Source organism: Panthera onca, chromosome B1 (genome assembly GCF_046562875.1).
Source record: "Panthera onca isolate mPanOnc1 chromosome B1, mPanOnc1 haplotype 2, whole genome shotgun sequence".
Classification (NCBI taxonomy): domain Eukaryota; kingdom Metazoa; phylum Chordata; class Mammalia; order Carnivora; family Felidae; genus Panthera; species Panthera onca.
In genome coordinates, this window is record NC_138342.1 from 49366328 (window position 1) to 49388781 (window position 22454).

The following is a 22454-nucleotide window of genomic DNA, read 5'->3' on the forward strand; positions in this document are numbered from 1 at the left end:
GTGATAGTTGGGAAAACAGTCTTTCACAGGTTTGTTGTCAAGGTATCATCATTGACAGAGTAATAATTATTAATATGATTATGATTATTTCAAATGTTTATTTATTTTGAGAGGGAGAGAGCACGAGCAGGGAGGGGCAGACAGAGGGAGAGAGAGAGAATCCTAAGCGGGCTCCACAAGCTCTCGGCGCAGAGCCTGACACGAGGCTCCATTTCACAAACCGTGAGATCACGAGCTAAGCCGAAACCAAAAGTCAGATGCTTAACTGACTGAGCCACCAAAAGTCAGATGCTTAACTGACTGAGCCACCCAGGAGCCCCTTAACTGCTGTTTTCCGTCAACCTTATTACCATTTTGTGTTTAGGAGTCTGCGAAAGAATAGCTTAAGACAATGCAGTGGCTGTTCCTACCCGGAGGGGTCTTCAGGGCCTTCTCAGTCGCCTGCTCAGCGCTCCAATTGTCCTCAAAGAACTGCTGAATAGGCCCAGAGGGCACTGCACGCCTTCAGGTGAATCTGCAACCTCGGACTGAGTAGCAGTAAATTCGGGAGCTGCAGCAGTCCAGTCACCCTAAAATTCCAACTTGGTCACAGTCTTTTCAGCAGTGGTCTGCTCTTCCTTTTCTACCTTTTCAGGATCTCCGTAGAAGGAGAGCTGGAGCCTGAGCTCCCGCAAGTGTTCACGGGAGATGGCGCTGTACATGCGCAGAAACTCCGGGACCAGCATGCACCACATCAGTCCCACTAGATGAGCTTTTTCTCTCTCCTTCTCTCTTTCTCTCTCTCTCTGTATGTCTTTTTTCTCTCTCTTTTTTTTTTTTTTTTTTTTCTTGCAAGAGACAGCAATGCCTGCATAGTGCCAAGAAGAATCTGGGTTACACAGAGCAAAGGTAAGCAGGTTAACCTAAGACCTCTGTGGGAGCCTGGTATCAGCCCTGGGGTCAGCTACTATCAGAAGTTGCAATCCCAGAAAGCTGCCTGGACCTGGTTAGTGAAGATTCCAGGAACGAAGTGGCCAGCAACAGGAGTGGCTCCAGCAACAGCAGCAACAGCAGCAGCAGCAAATTTTAGCACAGTCACTGGCCAGTATTCCTGGACTGATATGCCACTGACATTAGCCAGGTTTTTCATGGTAACTTCAGGAGTTGCTCCCAGGTTCTCTTCAAATTTCCGATGCAGATGCCATCACTTTCCCTTTTATTCCATTTAGAAGTCAACCCACCTAACTGGATTCCTGCTGCAAGGAATTTGAGGACACCCTCCTCCTTCATTTGCAGAACATCAAGGGCTCCAGGGAGGGTGAAGTTTCCCCTTCAACTTACAATGGGAATCCAGAACAATGCCATATGGACTCCTTTCTGGTTAGTGCAGAAATCTGCTCTTTTTATTCAAAGATGAGAAATACGTACAATATCAACAGGATACAAAATTCCTGAGAAAGGATTGTTTTAGAGCCAAATAGTGCCCTCACTTCACATATGCTGCTACTCAACAAAAATATGTTCTCTAATAGTTTTTTTTTCCATGCTTTCAAAAAGAGGCAATTTCTTAGGAATAGAGTTAAGAATGTAAAAGATATACTGGATCTTTATTTAAGAAGCCATACTAAACTTGACTTGGCTTAATCGAGCTAGCTTACAAAATCCATAGAACAAGAAATGTTTTAATTGCAGACAAATTAACTTGGAACTTCAAGTGTTAAGATATATTTAGCCTATAAAATTTTGTAGCTCCTATAGAAATACTAACTAAAGTAAATCACAATACTAAAAAAAAAGATTCAAGCTTAGTAGATCTATTTACCACAAGATTTTTCACAATCACAATGAAAAATTGCTATAATTGTCAGGATATATGTAAGAGGCATTTGGTGAGTTGTTAGGTTTTTAGAACAGATTTCTCCAATTGATAGGAAAGAATGGCGACAGTAGAAAAGCAGGACACTAGTGTATCATTTGGCTTATTAAAAGAAAAAAATTACTGCTTCTACTTAACTAAGGTGAGTTAGAGGTACTTTCAGAAACAAAACAGAAAACGTAAAGATTATGCTGCTTTGAAAAGATTTCCAAAGAGACTACATGTCTGCAAGATACTTGAAAAAATTAGAAAGAATAGTGAGGAGTTTAATATTATTTATTAGTCATATAGCTTGTGACCAATCACCCTAGTGAGGTTCAACACATGTTGATTCCTAAAGCAACAGTCTTTTCAAAGACTGGACAGCGTCTAGTGTTTTTCCTTATCCCAAAAATGTTTATCTAATATATTCTAAGTGCAAGGTATTATTCTAAGTGCTGGGTAATGAACTAACACACTATATCCAGTCCCTGACCACCATCACCAAAAAAATTAAAGAATAGGACATTATTTCTGCTGAGGTTCAACTTAAATACCTAGTGGGCCATATAAGACATGTAAACCAACCATGATAAAAACAGTATTTGAAAGGTGCCTAATGAGTACAATAAATACTCCTCAATAGATGCTCCAAAGGAAGATGTGGCTAAATGAACAGGGAAAGATTAATGGAGGACAAAATATTAGGCAAAGCATCAATCCCACCATGGTCTTCATCAGCCATGCCCTCTTGTGACATGATGGGGAAATCTTAAGCTTCAGAGTATGAGCTGGCTTGGTTTGAATGCTGGTTCTGGTACCACTACCTGTGAAAGGGTGGTAAACTTCTTATCCTGTGTGAATCTACTTCTTTTAGTAAAGTGGAAGTGAACAATATCCCCATGCCTTTTTCAGATTTCTTTAGGGACACAACTATCCTCAGTTGGTTGTTTCTTAGCCCTTCCCAGTCTGGTTTTATTCCACATCTGACCACGGAAATCAGTACTCAATAGGCACCACTTTATTATTATTTTATGATTGTTAAATCCAACTGAGGCCTTTTAACCATTATCTTAATATTTCTGCTGTCTTTGACTCCCTATATGAATCTCCTTAAGATTCTTAAAACTCCTTAAAACTCTTTCCTCTCAGGTCTTAATGGCTCAACACTTGCAGCTATTTTCTTCAGTAGAAGTATTTTTCAAAGTGCAGGTCAAGACTCACTAGTGAACTCAGTGGGTTACCACCACAAATTTGTGGTGTTTTTTAATAAAATAAAAGAGAATTGACTTGAAAACATCTGATGCATCACACTAATGTTTGGTGACATTTGTTTCATGGTGTGTGTGTGTGTGTGTGTGCACTCACAGGCATGTAGATGGGTGATTATGCATGTGTATACCTGGCCAAAATATGAAATGTATTTCTCATTTCAAGTCATGATGAAAATTTTGCAAGCCACGATTCTAGAGCCATTCCCTCTCAGTTTAATTTTCTAGTTCCTAATTTTAAACTCACCTCTTTGATATTGATTCTCTTCTAACTCTGTAAAACCCTTAATTATCTCTTTGCTAGTTCTCTCACCTGAACTTCCCACCCATCTTACCAGCTGGTTTTTTATAGATACCTAAACTCATTATAAATTATTGATTATTTTAACCGAGTGACAAGAAGAAAGGGACATGTTAGCATGCTTAAACTGACAACAGTATGAAAGACAGGTTTAAAGAAGAGAGACTGGAAGCAGGACATCAGAAAATTATTGCTGTGATCTAGTTAAAGTGATTAGAGAATGAATACGAGTGAAAGGTTTCTAAGAGAAAACAATATGTGTAATAGCAATTTCAGAAAGAAATATCTATATATAAAGGTGGTGCATGGCAAATTTGATGCCAAAAATAAAGAAGAAGAAGATTAGATTATTTTTCCAATGTTTCCTATCTGAAGATGAAGCAATTTCAGTAATGATCATCTCCAGGGACACCTGGATGGCTCAGTTCAGCATCTGACTCTGGATTTTGGCTTAGGTCATGATCTCATAGATAGTGAGATGGAGCCCCCCTCGGACTCCGTGCTGACAGCGCAAAGCGAACTTGGGATTTTCTCTCTCTCTGGCTCTCTCTCTGCCCCTCCCCTGTTTGTGCACACTTGCACCAGAGCGCTCTCTCTCGCTCTCTCTCTCTCTCTCTCTCTCCCTCTCCCTCCCAAAATAAATAAACTTTAAAAAACACAGAGTTTTAAAATAATAATAACAATCTCCAGTGACAATAATATCGTGTTTATTTTATTTTTAACTTGCACTAACAGGATACTACAGCTAAGCAGTTAAAAACCTTAAAATCCAGGGCACCTGGGTGGCTCATTTGGTTAGGCATCTGACCGGCTCAGGTCAGGATCTCACAGTTCATGGTTTTGAGCCCCGCATCGGGCTCTATGCTGACAGCTCAGAGCCTGGAGCCTGCTTCAGATTCTGTGTCTCTCTCTGCTCCTCACCTGCTCACACTCTTTGTCTCTCTCCCTCTCTCTCTCTTTCTGAAAAATAAATAAACCTCAAAAAAAATTTTAAGCACCTTAAAATTTTTCCAGAACTAAGCCCAGTTGGTAACTTAGTTTCATTAAAATGTTGGTTTAATAAACAGTATTTTTAATCAAAAATAAATATATATTCAGCAAATTAGTTCCCCTGAAATTCTAGTGTTGGCTGAACCTCATATCTGTACTTGTACTATAATCAAACATACAAATAGGTCATATTTTTTTTTTTAATTTTCCCAGTAGTTCTTTGTTTTATAAAAATTATAGTAAAAACAAGATATAGTAAAATCCAAATGTTTGGATTTTAAGTTCTAGATTTATAAGTGAAGAGATTCTTGTCCCAGATGGGTTCCCTTTATGTCACATTAAAATATCTCTTGCTCTTTTCTAGAAATGGTTTAACTTTCAAATTATGTGTCAACAACAACAAAATCTGTTATACTGTTATATCAGATAATTAGTACCTCGTTTTCTCTTCTTCAGCTAAAATTCATAAAATGCCCTCTAACTATATTTTAACAGGGTGAGGACACTCTAATTAGATCAAGACCTCAGCAAAGAAGACAGTTATGGATGACAGTTTGGGGTTTTGCTACTACCCTTCAATGAATCCAGCAGCTATATAACTAAGGTCTACCTTAGTTATAAAGTCAATGAGTGCTTACAAATTCTTCTTTTTTATTTTCATACCAGTAAAAGAGCCAATGAGATACTACTTATCTATTGGACTTAAAAATCAGAGGACCCTTCTTTACATCTGATTTTATCATTTGCTACTGATGTGGCCTTGGAGAAAGCACTTAAACTCTCTGAGGCTCTTTTTTTTTTTCACTTGTAAATAAAATTAATGTATTTTATAATTTATAAGGCACTGACACATAAAGTACCTAAATAATCTTCTTTCAGGTTTTCTGCTGAAAAGCTCTATGAAACAAGCTTAAGGTAAACGAGACAGGCCTGCCGTTGAACTACCAGTTACAGTAAGAAAAGTAAGGAAAGAAAGTCTAAGTCCAGAGAAATGAAAGTGGCTCTTTGTGATAAAGGCAAAGGGAACATGGTCCACACAGTAGCTCAAAGTATGCAAGGTGAATAAATAAGACAGAAGAAGGAGAAGAAGAGGAAGAAAAGAATGGATTTCATACAAATGGATACACTGTAGTAACAGGAAGCTGCATTCGAAAGTGCATAGAAGCACATAAGGATATAATTGGTTTCGCAAATAAGGGGTGCTACCAGGGGCATGGTTTCAAGCTGAATATGTAAGATTGTGTAAACTTATCGGGAATCATTTAGTAAAAACATGAGATTGTCAGTCAAATAGTAGGTAGACGTAAAGTAGGAATGCTGTTGTTACATTTGTATCCAAGAAAAATGGCATTACAACACTGCTGATGGAATATTATAAAAGAATCATACAAACTGCATTCATGACTTGTTTCTTTTACTTCAGGTATGTATTGAAAAATGCAGAGTGGAGAATAAGCTGGAGCATAAAATATTCCATTGTCAAAATATCTTATATAACGTAAAATAGCAAAAGTCACATAGGAAGGGAGTAAACCCAGGTTTGTGTCGGCCTCTCAAAAATAGAAATAACCGTGGGCACCAGGTCCATCATTCCACCAACACACTAGTCCGTAGGGCAAGTTACTTTCTGATGGCTAGGTTCCCTAAGGAAACCTTTTTTTTCCCCCCTGAATTCATATCAAACAATCTTATCCCACCACTGATGGGAGGTTGCTAAGCCCTGGGAAATTCTTGGAGGCAATAATTCTACCAGTGTGTCTATGATTCAAAAATATATATTCTTTCTATGAAACAAGATGTCTTTTATCAAGCACTGTGAACTATAACTCAAACTTTCTTTCAGTTGAACGTTGAGTGAGCTTGGCTTCAAAGCAAGCATGATGAACAAGAAACATGGCTAGTGGACAAGAGGAGGAAACGAGGACCATACGAGAGAGGTAACTGAAAACAATTGATATTTCTCTAGGGCAAGACTCTGAAGGAGGGCACACTGTATAAAGAATAGTGCCCAAAGAGGCCATGTTTTTTTTTTATTTTTTTAAATATTTTATTTACTTTTGACAGAGAGAGAAAGACAGAGCATGAGTGGGGGGAGGAGCAGAGAGAGAGAGAGACACAGAATCTGAACCAGGCTCCAGGCTCTGAGCTGTCAGCATGGAGCCCGACGCAGGGCTTGAACTCACAGACCTTGAGATCATGACCTGAGCTGAAGTCAGATGCTCAACTGACTGAGCCACCCAGGCGCCCCGCCATGGTTTGTTTTAATAGCCACTGAAGATGGAGGAACTCCAACCAGACAAGTAAGGGCACAGAGTCAAAGTTCAAAGAAGCAGGAATGACTTGAAATCAGGTGTATAACAAAATCCTGGTATCAGGCTATGGAGTCGTTCAGAAGATACGAAACAGGTAATAACTGTATCAGGAATAAGACATATACTATGGCAATACCACAAGTAAATCAAAGTGTTATTTTCTTTTTAGGTAAGTAGTTGAAAAAAGTTACCCCCTGGAGAAAATTAGTAGTTACCAGTACCTGAAGGCACAATTGAGCAAACTGATGAGGTCCATATGGAGAGTATAGATGGGTAAACATCCAGATACAATAAATTCATTTTAGGCATATCGGATCCTGATTGAATAACATCAAAACTATTTCTAGACCCTGTCACATTGGTGGGATGGAAATAACAAATGTGTTCCTGTTATTTGCCAACATGAGTTCAGGAACTAAGCAAGGATGCATCTTCACATAAAGTGCAAAGAAGTCCACAGCTGAGCAGGAGTGGGAGAGGCAGACATCACCACATATGTAACAAAACCTGTCCTTGTTCTGAGTCAACAAGATCTTTCATATCACATAAACCTACATCCAGAGGAAGAGAGAAAGTGATAGGATAAAAAATAGAAAATTCAAGATGTCTATTTTCTCTATATTTTTCCCACTAGAGACTTTTTTCCTAGATGAACTAAGTTTAGCCATTTAGTTTATGTCCCTGAATATATCAAGATCATTCCAGATTTATACTAGTGATATTTCTATGTTATATTGTTTCTATTTCTCTTGTTAATGGACTGGGTTTTATTCAGCAATATTTAGAATAAACAACTTGGGCTTTCAATGTCAGATTCATAGCATTCATACTAAATTAAGCAGTACCTTTTTAAAAATAAAAATGAGTTAAATATTGTTTTCATCTTGTAATTTCAAATTGAAAGCATAAAAGAAGTTAACAAACTTAGGATCATCTTTGAGTCTTGGGTCCTTAAATGGAAACTCAGCTATGAAATTGTTAGCCTCTAAAAGGAGTTGCCCACTGTTGATTGTGGTCATCTTCCTGGATTCTTCTCAATTTAATCCTGTTCTTCCCACTTCTTTATCTATGTTCTATTTCATTTCTCTTAACCACATTTGCACCACATTAGTCATTTGGTCTCTACATTTTGATCCTTCACTTATCTTCAAGGATTTTGACAAAGATCACTTAATTCTTCCCTCACCATGGCTCAGTCAGAACATAAGATCATCCTTCTTATGGATTGACTGTTTGTGTACCACCCCACCCCCAACCCTCCCATAATTCAGATGTTGAGGCTCTAACCACCAGCATGGCTGTACTGTACTCCTGAAGTATAGAAGTAATTAAGGTTAAATGAGGTCATAAAAACTGGGCCCTGATCTGATAGTATTATTGTCCTTTTAAGAAGAGATGGAGAAAGATCACAAGCTTTATCATTCTCTCTCTCTCTCTCTCTCTCTCTCTCTCTCTCTCTCTCTCCCCCTCTCTCCCTTTCTCCATCTCCATCTCTCTCTCTTTCTCTCTCCCTCTCTCTCTCTCTGCCCAGGCTTAGAGGAAAGAACATGAGGGCAAAGTGGCTGTCTGCAAGTCAGGAAGAGACCTCTCAACAGAAACTGACTCTGCCAGAACTTAATTTGGAACATCTATGCTCCAGAACAGTTGAGAAAATAACTTCCTGTTGTTTAAGCCATTCAGTCTACAGTATTTTGTTATGGCAGCCTGAGCCACACCAAGATGTTCCCAATATGCCACTTTTAAGCAAAGGATATGAGTTGGAGGTGAGAATCCACAGACAAAATGTAACTCATAATAATATCAGAAACCATCACTTGTTTGTACTCTCTTTATTACTAAAGGATGCCAAATCTGGGGGAAAGGCAATGCAAAGATGTATAATTAAAAGAGTTTTCCCTCCTTCAACATTGTAGTCCAGAGTTGACACTATTAATAGTGTGATGTTTATCTTTCTGGACATATTTTTGAAAGTCAAGAATTAAAAAGTCAAGTGCATTTCATAGTTTTCTAGTTCCTGCATCTATAAGAATCATTGGAGACACTATTTTACAAAATAGATTTTTGTAATTCACCTTCACAAATTCCGATTTATCAGATCTGGGGTATGATCCCGGAACCTGCACTCTAAGCATCCAAGTAATTCTGATGATGTACTTCAAAGAGCACATTTGGTCAAGCACTAATTTAAATATTCTAGCTATTGGTTCTCTGTTTTTATTAATATTACTACATATTTTAATGTTCAGTTTCATGCATTTTTACCATTACTTAAACACATATTCATTTTATGACTTCTTCATAATATATTATTTGTGTAACAGTCTTTGAACATTTATGTCTCCCTTTAGAAAAACAGAAAATCATATTTTAATTGGGCTGTGAAGTTGGATGCAGGCCTACAAGAACTCATAGGAAAAAGGTGTTTCTCCATTTTATTTTCCTTTTTATTAGTTTACAGTCACCAATTACTCGTTTATTCCCACATTTTATGGTTGAACAAATCTGATCCCATAATCTCAAGGCATTCATAAAGACAGAGATTAGCAAAATGAAAGACAACCAAATGTGCTTTTTTTCTCCTCCAATGAAATGTGAACTAGAGCAACTGAAGCTAATTGTGAACTGCCAGTGATAAAGAAAAAAAACACTAGAAATTTATTTTATTGATGAGGAATAAACAAATAAGAAACACTCTGCTCCCTTGTAGTTACCATTAACAGTTTTAAAGCAATTAAAAAATAGTCCATTAAAGACTACAGGTGATTTGTAATGTGAGTTGGACATTGTTGTCATTGGGGTCAGTCAAGATAGATTTTCATTCAATTACCTACACATCTTGCCTCCCCAAGGATACTTGAAGGAGTCATCTATACCAAACTCCTCAGTGATTTTCAAATTGAAGTTCATTAGCTCAATGGCAGATTGATGTATTGCACTTAAAATACACTCAAATGTCATCTTTTTAAAAATCTACTAACACAGCCTTACACTATGGAGTTAAATTCAGTCACTCAATTTAGCTTTTGGTTCTTTGGAGAAATTACTTTCCTTTATCAAATTCAAGCTGCAAGGCTGCCAGAAAAGGTGTTAATCATGTCATTCGCTACCATTAATGTAAGCTTTGTTTTTATCCAGTTCTCAGCTCAACATCCTTCTGCATCAATTTTTTTCAGCCAGAGTCTTCCACTGTATAATTACTTCCTAAGAGTAACTTATGTGCATTAGGAAGCATATTAAACAATCAATAAATATTTATTAAATGTCAGCCATGTTCCTGAAAGACCTGTGCCCTTTACTCAAAGAATATATCCTCTTATTGGCAAAATATGATTTTGCATACATGGAATTATTAAAGGGGCATAAAATAAAATTAAGTGTTAAATTATGTGGTTCAAAGAACTATATGCTACACAAGTTCAACAATGGAAAGAAGGTCAGAAGATTTAATCTGGGCTCTGAGGAAGGAGCAAGGTTTTTGCATTACGAAAAAACCATTACGGAAAAAAAAATGGTGTGAGCACAGAAAGTGAGCTCAGAAGCAAGGACTGTGTGGCCAAGGTGAGGTAGAGTGAGCAGTCAGCCTGCCCAGACTGGAAGCTTCATTTATTAGATAATATTCTAAAAAGAATTGCATTCTTGCTTCTTTGAGTTATTCACCTCCAGATTTTTCTCTGCACTTCAATTTCAGTCATTCTCTACCATCATTTGATTTGCAGGATACCAGAGAAGAATTTAAACTCAACTTTGATTGTTTAAGCCTATCTCCTCCTTTTTCTTCAAAGGTTGGGAAGTGATGGATTCAACTCAATGTAATTAATCACTGACTGTACTTTATTATAACAGCCAGACATTTGTTAGGACCAAAATGCTGCATTGTTTTAAAGTAGAATCGTTCCCTGTGAGAATTATGAATTGGGAACTATAACAAAGAGGAACTTAATTGAGAATATCTTAATCATAACTTAAATGAATTTACCATGGGAAGAATGTGTATATATATATATATATATATATATATATATATATATATATGTGTGTGTGTGTGTGTGTGTGTCTATATATATATATGAATATTACATTTGGATTTGACCATCAATTCCTGTTTATCTAGGGAGCTGGAGAATCTCTTGTCTCCAATTTTTTTCACCATCCTCTTTTTGAAAGGAGGGCTTGATTTATTGTACTTGACTTCTCTGCTCTTCTATTTCTTCTTTGGTGTCATTGTCAGGGTTCGTGGGGACCCTTGACAGTGATACATAGTCTAGTTAACCCACACATTTAGACTTGGTGACCTCCTTCAGAATCCCAGCCATCCCCCTTCCCACCCTCCTTCACAGTCTTATGTATTGTTTTCATTATGTGTATATAAGTGTTTGCTAAAAGTGTCGGTTGCCAATTTAAGCTATTTATTGTCTTCACTGCTTCAGCTGCTGCTGGATTTCTGAACTTAATCTGCCAAGAACTTCCATGCAACACATGCTCACTGCAGTTTTCAAGTGGTTGCCAGTTGCTGAACTCTTTGTACACGTTTGCAATTCATTGTGTTACCCCCTTACTGCTGTTTCTGGCATCTGCTCTGACTGCTGGATTTTCGGTTATGGAGAAGTTCAGCAATTCTCTTTACAAACTCTCTGCCCAGTGGGAGGTGCTATTATTTTACTTTATTTGGAGAAATTAGCTATTCCCCCAGGAAATCAAACAAAACCCTTGTCTTTTATACTTCCCCATTTTCTCACTCTGACTGAAGTCGAAAGGTATTTCACCCAGGGGCTACGAGGATAGCAGAAACATTTTTTGTTTATTTTATTTTAAACACCAGACTCTCCACTAAATGTGGGTATAAACTCCAACTTCACAGAATTAAGATCTAGCTAATGGCTAATGTTGCCTGAGTACCTAAGTGCCAAATTTGTATGCTAAATATTCTACCCAATTTATTTTAATTAATTTCTACAACAAACCTATAAAATAAGCATCATTATTCCCCCTTATTCAGATAAATAAACTAAAGTTTGAAAGTTAACAAGTTTTCCCAAGTTAACAAAATCTGACATTTAAATATAGGTAGGCATAGGTAGTAAAGAAACAACTAGATGCCAGTTTGTTTACTTCTGTATTACATTGCCTATCACCCCATCAACAACACTGAGGAAATCAATTTAGAGTGAGATTGTGACCTCCCTGTCCATGACCATTATTTTTTAAAAGGTAGGCAGCCCTCTTAGAGCTTAGGACAAGATGAGAATAATGGACAATGGACTTTACATTATGGGATGTATTATTTAGAAAAGGTACAGCTATTGTTACAAATAGAACCTCACATATAATAGAAGTTCATTATTCATTCACATAACAGTCCAAGGGGAGAGAGTTTAGGTCAGCAGGGTAGTTCTCAATGCTGTTATTCAGGCACCAAGACTTACAGGGTTGGTCATTTGTAACATATGGTTTCCAACGTCCTTCTGGTCACCTTTGATTATCACCATTCAAGCCCAAAGAAAAGTGAGAAAGAGCATACAGGGGCATGTCTAGGAGTTTTCATAGCTTGCATCAGCAGTGACACACATTATCCCTACTCATATAGAACGCTGGAACTAACGTGAAGAGCATGGTTTCATGACTACACCTAAATGCAAGGAAAGTTGGGAAACATTGTGTTGTTGGCTGGCCATGTGCCCAGCAATTCTATCCCAATGGAAAAAGGGGGAGTAGGTTATGAGGGACATAGAGTCCTCTCCATCACAGTCTACCTCTGTGATCATCAAATATCTGTATGCAGATAAAATAGACTCTTTCTCTTCTCCAAGGAGACAACTCACTGCATCCACTCCAAAGTCCAGTATCTCTGGAATGTGAAGTTTCCCCACCAGGGCTCAATGGGTTATTTTGTTTTGCAGCACAGAGAAGTATCATAAAGGTTATCTTCCCCAAGTCCAGTCAATATACATTCATGAAGCAGAATAACCACAACAAAAATATGTGTTAAAAAAGAAAAAATACATGGAGAAACAGAAACTCTCTTCATTACTGGGAAGAATGCAAAGTAGGAAAGCCACTCTAGAAGACAGTTTGGCAGTTTCTTACAAAAGTAAGCATACTCTTACCACATGACCCAGCAATCGTGATCCTTGGTGTTTATCCAAATGAGCTGAAAACGTATGTCCACATAAAAACCTGCGTATGAATAATTCATAATTGCCAAAACCTGGAAGCAACCAAAATGACCTTCAATAGGTGAATGGCTAAACAGACTGGTACATCTATAAATGGAGTATTATCCAGGAATTTTTTTAAAGGAGCCATCAAGCCATTAAAAGACATGGAAAAATCTTAAATGCAGATTGCTAAATGAAAAAGAAAGCCATTCTGAAAATGCTACATGCCATATGACTACAACTATATGACATTCTGGAAAAGGCAAAACTGGTGACAGTAAAAAGATTAGTTACCAGGGGCTAGGGCTGGGCCAGGGTGGGTGGAGGTTTGAAAAAGAAGGGAGGCATGAATAGGTGGAGCACAGGAATTTTTAGGACAGTGAAAAAGAAACTATTCTGTGTGATATTAAACTGGTGTCTGCAAGTCATTATATATTCGCCGAAACCCACTGAATGTACATTACAAAGAGTAAGCCCTAATGCACACTATGAAATTTAGTTAATAATGTATTAATATTGGCTCATCAATTATAACAAATGTACCACAGTAATGGAAGAGGTTAATAATAGGTCAAACTGGGATGAGGAAGGCTTTGGGATGAAGGAACACAGAGGAAATCTCTATACTTTTAGCTCAATTTTTTCTGTAAACCTAAACTGCTCAAAAAAGAAGTCTATTTTTCTTTCAAAGAGAATACTAGGGAATTCAGCAATCATAGTCCATTAAAACAATGCACTCCTACTGAGCTGGCATTGTATAAAACCTTGACCTGGTAATAGAAGGAATCCCCAGATTAGTTAGGATTCTGCTCTGTGGGAGAATGTACATGCGTTCCTTGATTATGATCCTCAGAGGCTGCTGAATTTGCCTTCTGAGAGATTCCTTCTTCTCTGCCACGCTCCATGGCGCATTTGAGATGAACATTGTGTGTATGTCTTCCTTACAGATCAGAAAGTCCAAAGCTTTCTCAGGTGAGGCTTAAGATATCCTTAGCAGTACAAGTGCCTCAGAAATGAAGTAGGTTTTTGGTCTGTTTATTTCCTGTCCCATCCAAGTGTCGGTAGCCCATACTCAAAATAATTTCTTAGAAATAATCCTTCAGCCTGTTTTTTTTTAACTTCCTTGCAGGGTGTGTGTATGTGTGTGTATGTGCATGTGTGTGTGTGTGTGTGTGTGTGTGTGTGTGTGTGTATGTACACTTAATGATAGCTACCCTAAGGACATCTAAAATAATTGGGTAAGGAGTGCCTGGGTGGCTCAGTTGGTTGAGCGTCCAACTTCGGCTCAGTTCATGATCTCATGATTTGTGAGTTTGAGCCCCACATTGGGCTCACTGCTGTCAGTGCAGAGCCTGCTTTGGATCCTCTGTCTCCCTCTCTCTCTGCCTCTCCCCTGCTCATGCTCTCTCTTTCTCTCTCTCAAAAATAAATCAACATAAAAAATCAATAAAACAGTTTTTAAAAAATAAAAACAAATTAATTAAATAAAATATAGTTGGATGAGAAGATATCACTCTTTATCTGATTTTTTGTTGGAAGGTTGAATACCTTCATGTAACTTAGACATTTTATTGGGCCTTTGCATTTGAAGCCTTTCTCAATCATATTTCCTATTAGGGTTTCAGAAAGAAGCAGCTAGCTTCTCCAACCCTGTGAGGCCCTTTATCTGTGAATTTTCTCTCTCCCCATCAATCTCTGTACACAAACCAGCCAATTCTTACAGTATCTTACTTGAAGCAATGAATGGCAGCCAACATGTATAAACATTCTGTCTCTTTTCAACTACTACACCTAAAACTATATGAGCATGTGGTCTGTATTCCAAGTTATAGTTGGAGATGGTTTCCATAAATGCTAATGTTTTGCCATGATATCATATATTTCTCCAACTTTTAGCCTGTGGCACCACTGCCCAAACATTAACTTCTGGATTGGTTACAATAGGCAAACTGGTTGAAACAAACACCAAAAATTTAGTGGTTTAAGAAATATGTCTTTTTCACATAAAAGTCGGAGTGAGGGTTACAGGCCAACTCTGGCTTTTCTCCATGCAGTCATTCAATTAGTCTGATGGTGACTCTGCCATTTCAACACATCTGAGTTCCAAGATCTCTCTGGTCATTGTCATACTAGTTAGGCAGAAGTAGAAAAGAACATGGCAAAATATTCTGATAAACCAGGCCTTAAAATGAAACGCACTTCCATTCACATTCCATCAGAGACAACTCAGTCATATGTCAATATCTAACTCTACAGAAAGGTGAAGAATGTAGTATAGTTGACCAACCAGTTGTCCAACATTTCCAGTCCAGAGGAAAAAGGGAGAATACATTTTAATAGGCAGCAATATTGCACAACTCACAAAGGTCCTTAGCCCCACTGCAGTTAAATTTCATAGGATATTGAACAATTTATACCCCCTCCCAACCATACAGGAGGATGGAAGTCATCTACTTCCATGTCTGCCCACCCAAAGAGTCCTTTCATCAAAGCCAATAAACAATTTCCCTTCCACCTCACTTAAAAGTTTACCTTCTAATTTTCTGTCCCAGAATCTTTCTGTACTCAAGATAGTTGTGGGTGGGAAAGTTAATAATAAAAAAAAAAATACTCCCAGGAACAGACAAACATGGCAGAGCATAGTAGTGCATATTACTCTAACCATTTGGGTTCATTATGTGTACAATCAACAGCCATTCCCATGTTGCACTTGCAGCCTTAGACTTTATACAAGGTCTTGCTGCAACAAGCAAAGATCAGATTTACAGTACATTCAGCCATCTTCTTTCAAAACAAAGTACCCACATCTACAGGAAGAATGAAAATCCATTTACTGGCAAATTGCAGTCCCAATAAAATGAAACTTTTCTTTCAAAAAATAATGATATTCGCAGAAGCATCATCCCTAATATTACACTTACTAGATGTGAGACCCCATTCAAATCGGTTTACTTGTATTACTTTCTTTAATCTTCCCAGATATTATTATCCCTACTTTACTAAGGAGGAAACTGAGGCTAGGAGACTTTCACTAACTTACACAAGCAGAGGCAGATTCAAACATTAGCAAACAGCACACTTAGCTGCATAGTGCAAAATGTTTTTATTCAGGTGAGCAATTACATCACATTTTTCTTCAAGAACAATACATTATTCATAAGTGATTCTTGCTTTACATTTATGCAATTAAAGGCCCATTCAGAAGGTTTTCCCAGAGTGAAGGAACAATCAGCTTCAAAGCAGTCTTCAAGTCCTTACCCGTTAAAGAAGCTGCCTGTAGCTTTTTATATGACAGTTTTTACAGCTTCTACCTACCAAGATTTCAGAACACACTGTTAGAAAACCTTGCAACTGTAGAGAGTTGTACGATAGTGATTTTAGCTTCATCCCATGTAATATTTGAGTCATCTAAACCTACTGCTTCTAATTCTACACTTGCCAACCAACATTTTGATTATGAGTTGGCTTCCCATGTGGTTCTGCAACAGAGAAAGAATGTGCTGATCAAAAGGATTTTAGAGCAGTTATGGTTTCTGTGACAATACTTTCTTATGGCAAATTAATAAGTGGCTTAGATTACAATATGACTTCCCATGCAAATTACAAAGAGAGGAAACTGCAGCGATCATGCAAACTTGGATAGTCTCACCTGCACTAATTAAATTTTTCATTGAAAACCAATAGACCAATATTCTGGGATCTAGGAAAGAGGATTGAATGCACACACAGCAGAAGACCTCACTGGCCATTCTGTTTGGTTCAAAGATATTTGACTAAGAGTAAAAGAAAAGCAAACAAATAAACAAACAAGAAAAGAAGAGCAATGAGAAGACTGCAAATTAAGTCATCCAAAATTCAAATTGGACACAAATGTCAACAAGGAGAAACTACAGGATTTTAAGGAAAATGAGGATTTGGTCAATTAAAGAGTATATTTTATAATATTACACCACAAGAAAGGAAAGCTTTAGAAGATTATCAATAAAAATAATTTACAATTTCCTACATGATTATTATTCAGACTCAGGTGCTAAGAATAAAGAAATTGAATTTAACTGAAATCCGTGCAGGGGAAAAAAATAAAGAAGCAAAGACTAATATAAGTTTCATGTTTGAGAGCAATGGGAAAGGGGTGTGCTTCCAACAGTGTTGAAAATGTCAAGTGGGGAAAAAAGGTTCTGTTTTCTGAAAAGTTTTGTCTCCCTGTGTTCAGATATTGATAAATTTTTTCTGACAGATGTCTGTTGAACATCCATTTAAGCCCAGTGCTGTACTAGGCACTGGATAAAATATGAGAAAAACAGAAATGAAGCTTTGAATTCCATAAGAAGCTTTAACTAAGACAGTCTATATGAAGTTTTGATTATTATTGAGTAAATAAGACAGATACACATAGTTTCATGGTAACAAGACTATAAAATGAATGATAAAGATTGCAAGCTTCATAGATATTCAAAAAGAAAGACAACAAGGAAGACAAAAGTTGGGAGAAAATTTCATGAAGAAAAAACACTGAATATGGGTCCTTCACAAAAGCTTTCAGTTACCGGTATCTGAAGACACACAAAAAAAGACAGCTAAATTATGTAGCAATTGAAGGAGAAAGCTCTGGAACCATTAAACCCTCCTCCCCGACCATAAACAAACAAATAAGTAAAATAACATATATAATTATATATATAACTCATGTCAAAATAATTGTGAATTCACAACTTCTATTACTAAGAAGTAATGATAAATGACTGGAGATTCCAATTAGTTATGTTCTGACAACCCTCCAGGATTAAAAGTTTGCGGATGCTTATACTGGGTGCCAAATTTGCTAAGACACACATGTATGTTTAGAGAATCAGATAAAAACCATAGAGCATTTGTGGTAGAATAGCAGTCTTCCTTGGTATATTTCAGTTGTCTGTCAAAGGGAGACCAACAGAATTATTTAACATTTTAAATTGATTTCCAATATCTAAAAATCAGAATGGCTCAGCTAAATATTCAGATTCTCAGATTGCATATTTTAAAAATCCGAAGATTCAGGAACACTCGATCTGCTTAGTCTCATGTAACCAATTTACTCTTTCATTCATAGAGTGTCCCCTGAGCTCTGACCATGGGCCAGGCACCATTCTATATGCTGAGAATATATCAAAGAACAACAGCCAAAAAAAAAAGGGAAGGGTGGTAAAGAAAAGTTTCCTTGATTTTGTAGAGACCATTTCAGTAGAAGGTACTTGAGCTAAGTAGCAGCTATCATTTTAAACACATAGCATGATGGGCCATCCTACCTCTCTGTGTTCTAATGGGAGACAGAGAGATAGAGAGATAGAGAGATAGAGAGATAGAGACAGAGAAATAGATTTTGGAGAAAAGTTTAAAAAATTAACTCAGTCCTTTAACAAGGAAATAAAATGAAATACTGAGATCCCTTTTATTTTTTTTCAACATTTATTTTATTTTGAGAGGTGGGGGGAGAGAGAGAGAGAGAGAGAGAGAGAGAGAGAGAGAGAGAGAGAATCTCAAGCAGGCTCCAGCACGCAGAGCCCAATGAGGGGCTCAATCCCATGAAATGCAAAATCACAACCTGAGCCGAAATTCAGAGTCGGATGCCAAACCACCTGAGCCACCCAGGAGTCCCTGAGATCCCTTTTATTTGTATTTATTTATTTATTTATTTATTTATTTATTGGCCTTTGTTTGTTTATTTTCTTGAGAGAGAGAGAGAGAGAGAGAGAGAGAAAGGGGGCATGGACAGAGGATCCAAAGCAGGCTTTGCACTGAGAGCAGAGAACCCAATGTGGCCTCAAACTCAGGAACCCTGAGATCATGATGTAAGCCAATCTTGACTTAGCCTACTGAGTCATCCAGGCACTCCATCCCTTTTATTTTTAAGCTGCTTAAGTCATTTAGATAGATTTTATGGTTCGCAGAACCCCTAGTTTTGGGAACTGTAGGGTTCACTGATTAAAGTCAAGATCTCCTACCTGTCAAAGATGGGGCCAAATCTGGATCTGAACTTCAGTCTGCTTGTTCTTGTAGTTCGTATAAATACAATCATGCAGGTATATACCCTTCTGTGTCTGGCTTCGATCACTCATCATTATGTTTGCGAAGTTCATCCACATTATTAGTTAGACATGTAGATCATTCACTATTATAGCTACATAGTTTTCCATTGTATGAATGGAGCCACAATTCATAATCCATGATGGATTGTATTCATGATGGATGTGTGGGTGGGCTCCTGTTTCTGACTATTGAGAATAGTGCTACTATTTGATGGGGTCAAATCTGGATCTGAACTTCAGTCTTATTACAGTTTAAAACCTTCCCAAGAATTTCTACTAGTTCCTGCAACCTATTTTGTCATGGTTTTCTCTGCCCCCATCACATTGCATCCTTGAAAGTTCCATCCCTTGCCTTGAGACATCCTGGAAACAATTCAATCTCTTCATGATTCAATCTCTTCAAGACTTGGATAGAAGGCAAAGGTGGGATGGGATCTGTAATCTCTGCATCAGGAGCTCACTCTGCTGCCCGTAGGCACAATTCTAGGCACTGTGGAGTGGGAAGGAGTCAAAGGCAACCCTAAATGAATGGAAAATGGGCTTAGGGGATGCCCCAGCCTCCCCATCAAACTTATCCTCCAGTGGGACATCTAAGAGTTTCTAAGAGGGCCCACACTGGGGTGGATTCCATAGCAAAACATACTTACTAATGCATCTTTCATTGCATTGTTACCTTCCTTGTCTCATTTCCCCCTTCTTCACATTTGACTATAAAACCACTTCCCAATAAACTACCTTCACCGAAGGCAATATCTCAGATTCTTACATTTAATGTTTTTGTTCCTCTTTTTGTTTGCTATTAATTTCTGTTTTTCTGTTGTTCTTGTTGGGGTGGGATACTGAAACTAATATGGTGTCCTAAATAGTGGTTATATGCAAGGGCTCATGACCATGACTTTGCAGCAGCTCTCTGATTCCTCTTTCCTTCCCTTGCTCATCCTGTCTCCCCTATGCCTTTTTGGAGCAACAAACAAATCTTTTACCCTCTAATTAGCAGAACAGTCCCATTCATTCCTGTAGATTCAGAGTCCTGTTCTATTCACAAATGTTTACTTGGCTTTTTCCAAATAAATGTAGATTCTTTCCTAAGGTGGATTTGAATGTCAATTGTTAATTATTTTTTCCATGTTATTACAAATATTGGTTGCATAAAGATAGAAGGAAACAAAAGAGAATACACAGTTTGAAGCTGGGACTAATGTCTTGAGTTTCAGAAAAGATTGTAAACTAGAAAAGATTGTGGGTGATGCAGGGGGAAACCACCAAGTCAGATTTCAAAAACTTTTTTTATTCAAATAGCAGCTAAGTGAAAATGAGTGATAGAGTTAAGATTTAATCCGGAAAAGAACTTACCTGAACACTGGCCATAAAGGAGAAAATAACTTAGCTCAGCCTTTCTGTAGATAGAAATGAAGCATAGACAAATGATTGCATGGTTCAAATTACAGGATAAACTAGGCTTCCTAAGGAGAAAAATAAAGGAGACCTTGAAAAATGCTATATGAGCTCATTGAATAAATTCAGACAGTATAGTCCTAATTTACCTGCTTCTTTTTATGCAACAATTGTGAATGGACCTCAAGATTCTTCACAATGGGATAAAAATAAATTTGTTCATTTTCAATAGCTTGCTAGAAATGTTTAAATGCAGAGATTACTGGGAAGGAATGAATTCCTGTTAAAAAAAAAAAAAAAGGAAAGTTATGATTCCTCCTCCTATAAGTTCACCTCCATTGGCCCCCCCCACTACCATTCCTTTCTGGGTGGCAAAAGAACAAAAATGTTCAAACAAGAGATGGGGAAGGAATCTTCCTGAGCACTGTGCTGAGACCCATTTTTAATTGGGAATTCAGAGTGTAAATGTGGTGTATGGTGAGCAGAGAAAAAGGAGCTACTTTTAAATACAGGACCCACCCACAGATGTCAAAATCAGGAAGAAGAGTACTATCTAAAATGCATTTTATTTATTTGCTCTGAAGGCACTTTTAATGACTACTTGACAAGCAACAATTATCTAGTTATGTCTAGCAACTTTCTGAATTTCATTATGGGAGTAAAAAATGCAATACAAAAAAAGAGTGGATGAGATTTGCTTACCTTCTAGAAGACAGATAACTAGGCTTCGGTGCAGATAAACAAAGAGTTACTTTCATGAAAAGAAAACAAAATCAACATCAGTGTGTGCCTGGACAAATTTAATTAATACAGTTTAAAAGGTAGATTTGGAAACTCTGTAAGTATAGCCTAGACACCGATGAGTTTCTTATATATTATGCTAATAATAGAGATGCACTTTGAAAAGTTTGCCAAAACAGAACAAATGTTAAAAACCACACTTACCTTTTTGGCATATTACCTCCACATTTCTTCCTACGATAAGTTAAAGAAGCCCAGTCCTTGACAGCAGCCACATCTCAATGGCTGACATGACCAGGAAACCATCTATGCAAGACGAATGCTGTGCAAGCAATCTGGAGCATCTCCATCTTTCTTCCCTCATATTCAATCCATTTCCAAAATCTGTCACCTTAATTCCTAAGGATTCTATTTACTTCTCTCCATGTCTACTACCACCACCTATGTCCCAGCTGTTACCATCTCCTACCGGAAATACTGCAGTAGGCTTCCAACTTCCAATATCCTCAACCACGCTCGCATCTTCTAACTGCATCTTCATACAATTTCAGGGAAATCTTTTTAAAAATATCAACCTGATTGTTTATCCCCAAATTTAAAATACTTAAAGGCTTTTGAATGCTACATGATGGAAGACAGAATTTCTTCATATAGCCTGCAAGCTTTTTGGAGGCCTGTCTCCAAACTATGACACTAGTCACAGCTGGCATTGAATTCTCTTTTGCTCACTATTTGCAAGTGTTCTGGAGGTAACTTCCAGTTAGAAGAATAAGCCATGCAAACTCTAATCATATTCAGACACTGCTCATTCTAAAGTATCCCCCCTTTTTTTAAATCATCTTAATTGTTATATTTGGGAATGCAGAAAATCCTCAACTTACCATAGTTCGGTGATCCATGCTCAATGCTCCTTCTGGAATTAATTAGGTTCAAAGCATTTGATCAAGAAAGATTTATATAATGTATTAGAAATATTCAATTTTTAACTAAGGGTAAAGAAGGCTTAAAGTGGTAGTTACTCAAATCAAACTAATAATATCTTAGAATTTTAGTCCTTTGTGTTATAAAAGTTTTATATCTATAATAAATAAACTTCAAAAATGTCTAACGAACTTTGAGGTAACAGAAATAGTAAAAAGTCATAAAATTGAGTAACTTACAACACATTTGAAATCACTTTAAACTTCCAATTTATTCAATTTAAAATAAATATATATATGTTTTATCAATAAAGTTATATCAAAGTAGATAAAAATCTAAATGGTTTAAACACCTTAAAGTCATATTTAAAAATGGTAATATTCTGACTAGAAACAAAACGAAGGTTAAAACACAAAGCAGAACACAACCTGAATGTTCTTGGAGAAAAAAAAAATGACTTTTGAAATTT

The 22454-nt window shown here is 37.2% G+C and overlaps 1 pseudogene; it reads right to left on the reverse strand.

The window, feature by feature from the left end:
• Nucleotides 1-360: 360 nt before the first annotated feature.
• On the reverse strand, nt 361-21599 carry LOC132693099 (small ribosomal subunit protein uS2B pseudogene; annotated as a pseudogene).
• Nucleotides 21600-22454: the final 855 nt, after the last annotated feature.